This window comes from Notothenia coriiceps, unplaced genomic scaffold (genome assembly GCF_000735185.1).
Source record: "Notothenia coriiceps isolate Sejong01 unplaced genomic scaffold, NC01 NC01_scaffold00003341, whole genome shotgun sequence".
NCBI lineage: Eukaryota > Metazoa > Chordata > Actinopteri > Perciformes > Nototheniidae > Notothenia > Notothenia coriiceps.
This window is the reverse complement of record NW_011336042.1, coordinates 48,339-57,686: the sequence shown is the minus strand read 5'-3', so window position 1 is coordinate 57,686 and position 9,348 is coordinate 48,339. Positions and strand designations below refer to the sequence as shown.

At 43.4% G+C, this 9,348-nt stretch overlaps 2 long non-coding RNA genes across 2 annotated transcripts in view; one reads left to right on the top strand and one right to left on the bottom strand.

Annotated features, from left to right (window-relative positions):
- Positions 1–9,348, bottom strand: part of LOC104941395 (uncharacterized) — a 23,349-nt gene that overhangs the window by 12,872 nt on the left and 1,129 nt on the right. Inside the window, exon 2 of the long non-coding RNA XR_797895.1 lies at positions 1,235–1,240. This is a non-coding gene — a long non-coding RNA (uncharacterized lncRNA). The remainder of the gene's footprint in view (positions 1–1,234; positions 1,241–9,348) is intronic.
- Positions 4,544–9,348, top strand: part of LOC104941396 (uncharacterized) — a 39,022-nt gene continuing 34,217 nt past the window's right edge. The window contains exon 1 of the long non-coding RNA XR_797896.1: positions 4,544–5,197. This is a non-coding gene — a long non-coding RNA (uncharacterized lncRNA). The remainder of the gene's footprint in view (positions 5,198–9,348) is intronic.

The window sequence follows — 9,348 nt, the reverse complement described above, 5'->3', positions numbered from 1 at the left end:
AGTGTGTGTGTGTGTGTGTGTGTGTGTGTGTCGCTTAAGCACCAGCCAACAAGCACAGCTGAAAGGTGTCACCGAGGCTCCTACGCCTCCTCTAACAGTCACTGATTCAGGGGGCGCTTGTTTTTCCTTTTTTCTGTGTTTTTTTTGGTGCATCCTCAAGCTGCTGGCTTTAAAGGAACATTCAACAGAAATGTGTTATGTGTTCCACATCCAGTAGGTTGTATCCTGCCCGGTTCAGAAGGTATTACACACCTCAGAACGTCAAAGTCACCGACACCTGAGGGACTACTTTCTCATGTCTGTACTGTAGGTGAAAGAGGGAGTGATAAGGCTGATTTGTGTGTACAGGGCGAGGGGTGGTACATATACACTCATTTTAATGCAGTGTGTACACCCCTGTGTTATTCTTCCACCCTTCTTCTTCCCTGCATTGTCCATTTCAACGTATTGATCTTTTACACATATTTTTCAAGGTATCTTAATTACTCGCAAAAGAAGCGGCGCCTTGGCCAGCGGACAACACAAATAAGTTAATTTGCATTTCTGTGTTGTGAGTGTTTTGGCAGGCGCCGCGCCGGTCCAGATTGTAACCCCTATTTCTGCCTCCAAAAACCTGCCTTGGAGGAGCGTCCACGGAGGGATTAGGGATTTAGTGGGGAAGGTAAGTGTGACTACAAGCTTTGGCTCGCCATCTGCTCCCCAGCAGAGTTGAGGCCAACCTGTGCAGCCTGCAGCAAAGACCTGGGCACTGTGCTAACCGCGGTCTGAGCCAACCTGGCGCCCGCGGCCCCAATCACCAACAGTCTGCTGATTAGTTGTAAGAAGCACTCCATATGTAGCAAAGTTTTTTTTTTTCCCCTCCTCTCTCCTCCTTTTCTGTCCGTCTCCTTCCCTTCCGTCCTCTCCTCCTTATGTATTCCCTCACCACATTCAATAAATATGCATGTATGGAAATGTTATTCATGTTATATTGACTTTTTATCACCAATCAATCTAGATTTCAGTTGTATAGCTTGTTTTACAACATATCATATTTTATTCTCTATTTAGATAATCAAACGTAAGTATTAGTTTGGTTTAAGTGCTTGATAAATATATTTAATTACATTTCAGTCATTTCACTTTGTAATTTTACTCTCTAGTTCAACCAGGTTAATCATCCCTTTATCAATATTATATTGTAAGTACTAGTCCTTAAATAAATGTACCTACGTCCAGATTTCTTTTGCTGCACATTTACCTAAAAATAAACATTACAGTTAAATAATAAGCTATAAAGATAAGGTAAAATACATATATTAGAACAAACATAACTGAGTTAAGTAATATGTCCAATTGAAGATAAATACAATCAAATAATACGATCATATGACCACAGGAAGTTACAGAATTTGCGTTGGGAAGAATGTGTATTCACCTTTACAGCTTATAAAATCCTATCAATTAAATTGCACCTATTGAACTGAAATGGTTGTTTTAGTGTGATTTACTCAACTTTAGCCCATAGGTGGTTGAAAGCTGTATTAGATATGTTTCCATCCCTGTAATACTGCAACAAAGCAACGTGTCATTAAATTAAGATCCTCAAGATTCCACCTTTTATTGCCCCTCTCTTTCTGTCTGTGTCCTTCCTTTCCTTCCTCTCCTTATGTATTCCCTCCCCACATTAAATAAATATGCATGTATGGAGTTTTTTTTTTAGCATTGAGTAGTCTGGCAGGGCAAAAACGAGTCTGTTCTTCTCTCTCTTTCTCACCTCTGACAGAATACCAAGCCAAGGAAGGGAAAGATGAAGAAGGAGAAATCCTGGCTGTCCTCCTCTCTCCGTCTCCTTCCCTCCCTTGCTCTCTTTTGCCTGGCAGCGCCGGGAGACAGATGACAAGGGTTTGTGGCCGTCTGATCACCCCTGGGTGGGTATTTTCTAATTTATTTAACGGCAGCTTATTAAAGAAAAAACAAGATGAAGAAGAGGAGGAGGAGGAAGAATGGAGAACACAGGCGGAAGGCAGGTCTCTCGCCCCAGTGGCCAGGGGAGGCAACCTAGCCAAGGAACAAACCAACGAAGAAGAAGAGGATGCACCGAGTCCCCTGGTAGAGAAACCAGAGAAGATCAAACGACACCGGAGGAGGAGGAGAGGAAAGGAGGGAAAAAACACAAGAAACATAATGCTCATTATTTAATTGCAGCCATTCGTGTTGCCAGGAACCTATTCCTCAGTATTAATTATTCATATTTTATTTCAGTAATCCAATACTCAGGTGAGAGCGGCTGCTCTTGATAGAACATGTAATTTGGAAGCTTAATGGCAGCAGGGCGGCCTGAGCCAGGGATTAGAAACTGAGGATAAATCACTAATGGCTCCGCGATCGTACGCCGCCTTGAATCCGTCTTGCTTTGTGTTTACTTGTGTTTTATTGTTGCTCCGAGGGAAACACTTTGCCGTGACCTTTCCCCGCGACGCCAGAGAGAGAGACAGAGGGTGGAGAAGAATAAAAAATCACGCTTTCCAGGCAAAATAAGACGGTGTAATTTCCTGATTTGTCTAAACAAAGAGTTCATCAGCATCTCTCTCCGGTTGACAGTGAATATACAGAAGCAGAGAGCAGCGGGGGCCTGACATGTTTGCAAATGCACACATGGCCTGATTCATACAAATTATGTTTTTCAAGCAGAATAGCACCATCACTTACTTTTGATCCGATTAGCTTTCCGTTCTCCTTGTTTTCCTCCCGCTGCATGAAATTCATCTCCTCTTCACCCCAACACCTCCATTTGTCTGCTTGATGAAACACTTCATGATAATAACAATTTGTGGACTTTTTTTTGGGGGGGGGGATTATAAACATACAGCGTTTTTGTCAGCTAACCGCGAAGCCTGAGGCTGTCTTTTTTTATGTTATGCTCCCACATAAATGTCTCTGTCAGCTCGCTCCTTCACACCATCCAAAAAAGGAAATCTTATATATCATGTAATGTTTCTGCAGTCCAAAAACATTCATCTGAAATTATAGGGTTGCCTCTGGGTGGGGTTTGCTTTTAAGCTTTGAGCCTTTGCAAAGGAGCTAGGCTAGCAGTTTCCCCCCGTTTACAGTGTCTGTGCTAAGCTAGGCTAACTTTCTGCTGGCTGTTATTAACCATACATATATGGTGTCAATCTTCTATGGTGTAACTAATCTTATTCATTCTGAGATACAATATCATCTTCATTTAATATTGACCCACATGAGAAGTGTATTGTAATGATGCGGTTATAAAAAGGGTGATATTAGACACCCCACGTTCTTGAGGAGAACAAGGTGCTGCCCAGCGTTTAGCCCCAAAAGAAAAAAGACAATTAGGTCATAGAGTCTGCACACATCTTGCATGCTCTCTGCTCTCCTGCAATTTGGGCTAAAAAAGTAAAGGTCAGTCACGTTAGTCAGATTGCGCTCGACACATTCTAAAAAGGCTCGCTGGTCACGCCGAATGTATTCCCTGCAACATAATTAGCCCCCTCTATTCCCTGTCGTGCACGCTACCGGGTGTCTCAAATGCCCCACCCCTTCCCCCAAAATGCCTTTCACCTCTGCTTGCTCTCTCTCCTCCCTTCCATTTCCCTCTCACCGCTCTATCACACATTGTTGCTCCCCTAAACTTGCTGCAGATGCGATGGGCTGATGCATAAATTAGTCATCAACATTAGCATTAGCCGGCACGTGGCACCCGGTGCCAACTGCTCTCCGAACGGCCATAAAAGGTCATGTTTTGATGACTGAATGCCACACAGGCACCTTGGCTCCCCGGAGGAGGGTTCCCCAGGTGCACGTGAAAGGTTAAAAATTACCTACCCGCCGCCGCCTGTCTCTGGCGAAGGAAATAATTAGGGGGTTTTTAGGGAGCGGCAGAATGCCTCGCTGTCAGATGACAGAGCGTTACCTAATGGTCGTATCTGGGGAAGAGTCAAGCGGCCTGTCATTCTCTTGACAGGACAAATGAGCATAATGGTGGCAGGGAAATGGGAGCCTGTTCCCCCCTTTTTTCTGCCAGGGAGGAAGGGGGAGGAGGAAGGGGTGAAATGGCAGTGCCTGAGCAGAATAACACAAGGACGTTAACCTTTTACATAAATCTGTTAACACGTGTATGAGTGCTGTTTAAAAGTGAGGCTTGATGCTCTGCCCCTCCAAGTCTTTTACGGCCTGAATTAGTTATAATATATGTTCACCACACTACTCTTCGGGCAAATAAACCTACATCTGTCCTGAATCTGCAAAGGAATAAATCCCTAGGTAAAAATAAGTTGTTTCAAATTCAACTCCTGTCATATGTTAACATGTTTAAGAAGAAAGTGTTTCAGGGATTCAAGGCTTGTATTGTCATGTGTGCATAGCTACAGTGTTGTTATGACAATGACAATCTTAGGTGACAGGCTCCTCCAACAGTGCAACACAATAAAACTGATAAAATAGTGCAAGTAAATAAAATAGAATAGGAAATAGTGCAGAATAGAAATAGGTATGATATGATGGTTTTATGATATACAGGAAACGCAATGCAACATCAACCATGGCGAAGTGTTTCAGGCAGCACTCAGAGAACTAATCGATAGGACTCGGTCCACCATCCAAAGCAGAAGGTGGCAGTAGTGCACCGTAAATGTTGTTGCCACTTGCGGTTAAAAAGCAATAGAAGAAGAAAGTAGGAAGTAGAAAGATATTCACATGGCAGTAGCTTAATCAAAGAAGTGTGTTCCCCTACGCAGATATGTTTCACTGCACCTGTTTCGGTGCATTCATCTCAGTGAACTCATACACACAGACGTAGAAAAAACAGACAGTACAAATGATGATGTTTGGAGTGATGCATGAAGTTCAAGGTTGAAGTTCATGTGTGTTGAATTCCCCAGAGTGAGGCATCACTCCTGCCAGGGCTGGGGGTTTAAATCCCCCTGAGCAAGGCACTAACAGCTGGGGTTAGAGGTGAGACAAGGCCAGTGTTTAAAGGGTAATTTAAACTTATCGGTTCAGGCACAACTACTACAAATATTTATCAACTGGGCCAACTTTGAGTAAAATGACATGCAGTTCTTTGTTGTATTTCTTTAGTTTTCAGTCTGATTTTCTCTTTTGTCAAAGGTCAGAAGTCAGGAGCATCACTACTCCCAGATGTCCAGCCTACCTGACACAGGAGCTCCATGAAGTTTCCTCAGATGCTGTTTTGGTAAGCACCGTTTCATCGGATCTTTTCTTCTCCTGTTCATCCTTAGTTCTGTCTTGTTATGGCTATGTACATATAGATATGTGTGTGTGTGTGTGTGTGTGTGTTCACGACTTAAGGACTTGTTTCCCATCAACATGTATACCGTTTTGTCAACTAGAAGTATACGTTTATTTATATCGCCCAATATCACAAAATAGTTTGTCTCAGTGGGCTTTACATATTAGCAAACATAGATGACAGTGTACAAGATAATTAAAATGACAAGAAAATGATAAAAGACATGATAAAAAACAAAAACAACTAATAGATTGCCATAAAATGTAGGACTCAGAAGGACACACATAGTGGGTCATTTTAAACCTGATCTAACTATAGGCTTTATAAAAAAGGAAAGTCTTCAACACACTCTTCAAAAGTGGACACTGTCTGCCTCACTAATAGAAACAGGAAGTTATTTCCAGAGAAAGGGAGCTAGCTGAACGCTCTGACTCCTGATCTGGTTTTACGGACCCTGGACATGCACTCTGGGTAATACCCTAGAGTAGCAGGGGATTCAAATATCTTTCTGGTATATATTATGTAGAATGATGTGTGTTAAAGTGACATTAGGGTCGTGTTGTGGTGCAGCTCAGGTGGATGTTTGTCTGCAGGCGGCTGCTCCTCACACCTCCCATTATCCTCCGAGGTGCACTTTAACAGTTCCATTCTTCCTGTGCCACATCCTGCATGTTAACACAGGGGTTATTAACATAACAAACTTAAATGCCCTATATAAATAATATGTTCTGCGAAATGCAAAGCGGCTCAGCTGACACTGTTTAGGCAGCGCCTCCAACATCTGTTTATGAGCACTTTGCCTAATGATATCATCCGATATCATTAACTGTGGCAGTGCGCGCCACAGCAGCAGGTGCAGCTGTTTATGCCCCCCCACCCCCAACACCTCCCCAGCACACATACACACACACACTTGAAGAGAAAAGACTTTCACAGTCTCCTCCAACACCAGCACCACCTCCCCTCCACCCCGCCAATCGCCAAACCGCTCATTAGGACAATTTTCCTCAACAAAAAAGCGGCCCCTATGATTTCAATCTGTATATCACCTGTAATTGTAGTTTTTAGCCAGAGCCTGATTCCATACATTTAGCGGGAGTAAACTCCGGCTGTGGGTTCGAGCGCTGAAAGCCCCTCGCTGCCGCCAGCTGCAGAAGCTGCTTTTAGATGGCAGCGTTTCCATAGGCCTCCGTGTGTGTGTGTGTGTGTGTGTGTGTGTGTGTGTGTGTGTGTGTGTGTGTGTGTGTGTGTGTGTGTGTGTGTGTGTGTGTGTGTTTGTGTTTCCTGGAGTGGGTGGAGCCTGGCGTCCCCTGCTTTGTATTCCTTGCTCTGTTTTAACTGCTTGAAATTATAGAAAATTATTGAAATTATTTTATCTGGCAGCAACAATGAGGCAGCTCCGTCCTCCTGACCGGAAAGGCCGCATTCAGGTTCTCTGAGTCTGATCTGATCGCGCGCTGCTGTAATTAGTCAGATGGTGGATTCAAATGTTGTGCCACACGGAGCTATATGCTGCATTAGCACTGTACCCCAGGCCAATACTGTATTTATAGCATGGCAACATGTAAACTGGCTGCAGGAGAACTCTCAGCTGTCAGGTGCTCCATGACATTCTTTATTGTCACACTTTGTGCAAACTGGTCACAATATTTGTATTTAGTTCTATTAAGGTTTGGTAGGGTCAAGTTCTTCTGCAAAAAGAGTCATAGCTGTGTGTCAATGTGTCTAATATCTGAGTAGAACCACTTGCTATCAGCTTGGATTCGGTGCTGCATATTTTAAAGGCAGTTATTCTTTGAATGCATGTTCGGTTTATCTTCCATGGTCCTGATCTCATATCAATTAGTGATGAGTCATAAAAGCTCTGAGAATGAGCTTTCGCAGTTGTGGTCTTGGTGGGTTAAGGGCCCGGAATAACCTGGTATGGTCCTCAGAAGAGCCCAAAATGCTGATTATTTAGATTAAAAGTATTGAATATGAGGCCTAAAAAAGTGTTTTTTATGCACTAGCAATCACCAAATGAATGTATTGCTCCTCACTTTGAAGGCTCCAGCTGCTTGTAGTATGTTTTGGCTGCATTTGGTGTAATTATCCTTTAAATGAATGCATGTTGGGTTAGGGTTGTCTTCCATGGTCGTGTTTTCAATTCAGTTGCTAGCGAGTCATTAAAACTATGAGAAATGAGCCTTTAAAGCTGTGACTTCACTGCGTTAAGGGATACAAACATATCCTGGTACTTATTATAATTTGTTAAGAGTTAATATTTGTAGCAAAACCCAGCCTGAAAATGCTAAAAATTATGGTCAATATAACTTGTTTTGGTAGTTACAGTTGTTGTTTAAAAGAGTCCAGTCAATTGGTGTTCATTTAGAATAAAACAAATAATATGGAGTCATCCCAGATATGTCATTTCCAGTTACTCTTTGATACTTTTTTAACCGTAAACATCTCGTCTTGTGCGTTTCTTCCTCTGCGAAAGTGAAAGCTCTGACAGTTCTACCCGGAGACGTTGGCCCCCAGAGGAAGAGTTTTATTTGCAGGCAAAGACCCCGACACTGAACCCGCTCTGAGCACCGAGGGCCAGCAGGGAATACACACAGACCACACACACACACTCACACTCACACACACACACACACACACACACATAATGGTGTAGTTCACAGGCTCATATCTTCACTTGTTAATGCCGTTTACATGAGCACACACGGAACAAAAACACACATACGACAGATCAAATATATCCGAACGTGAGAAAACACACATGTACACAACACACACACACACACTCCTCCAGCTGTTCTCTAAATGTTGATTACACAAGACACCGGGGGGAGCCTTCTCCTCCCCTTCCTCTCTTCCTCCTCTGGTAGCCGGGCGATCCCCTCCCCCCCCCCACGAGGAGGCTGAGCGGGACAGGCTGACCCGAGGTGCTCAGTGACCCGGGGTCTGGGGTCCAGAGAGGGCCGTGGCCCCGGGGCCTCTTGGCTGGGCTGCCTCCCCCTCAGCTCTATGATAGGATGGGAGACATGGGCAGAGACAGCGAGGCCCCGGGACAACTGGCCAAGGAGCAAAAATATAAAACATTAAAATCATAAAAAACTCCTCCGCTGTCGGGATGCTCGGGTAACTTTGTGTCAAGTGAAACGGAGAATTAAAAGAAGATGATTTTTATCCGACGTGAATATTTGCAGGCGTTGGAGGCTCTTATCCAGCAGGAGAATAAGATTAGAGAACACGAGGCGAACACTTTCCATCAGTCTAGATCAGGGATGGGCAACTTGGATGATGGTGGGGGCCACATAATGTATGTACTGTCCACCAGGGGGCCGCAGATTCACTTGGAATACACACACACACACACACACATTGCATGTATTGTATGTAATTATTAACAAATTAAGTCTGAAATCTTCATTGACATTTTACAATATTTCAGGGAACATCCTCTAAGAAGCTCACTAAACAAATAAGTTCACAGAAATGTATTTAATTTTTAGAAGTGGCATGTTTGTATTGAACAGGTTATTTAACAGTGGAATAAAACTATTGGAAACTATTGGAAAGCACGGAAAATGTGTGTGCATTAAGATTAACCATTAAGATGACATAAACATGAAGTCATGAACAGTAACCCAGACATTAGTTGTCTAACTTGAACCTAAAACACTTGAAGCCTGTCTCTGCATTCCCCTTATTCCACAATAAGGGGAATGTCAACACGGCCACACTCTGCTGAACCCGCGACGTTCTGCTGTCCCTCCCTCCCGTTGATAATTATGAATGAAAAAGCGTATAGTAATCATAGATAACCACCGGCAGGCTCCGTGACAGTTTTGTTTTCATCTGATTTCCAAATAAAAACAAGGTTTTTAGAATATTAAACTTGTTTCGCCAAATTCAGATGATACATAAAGCTTTGGAAGCTTGTAAAGGCATAATTACAAAGAGGTAACTTAACGTCAGCAGCAGGCATAACAACAACCCGGTGTTTTCTTGTGGACGGTTCTCCGGGAAACAAACACAGATACACACAAGACTCGCGGCGCGCCTCACAGATGGAAGTATGCGGTGTGTGTTGTGGTATTTGTCTG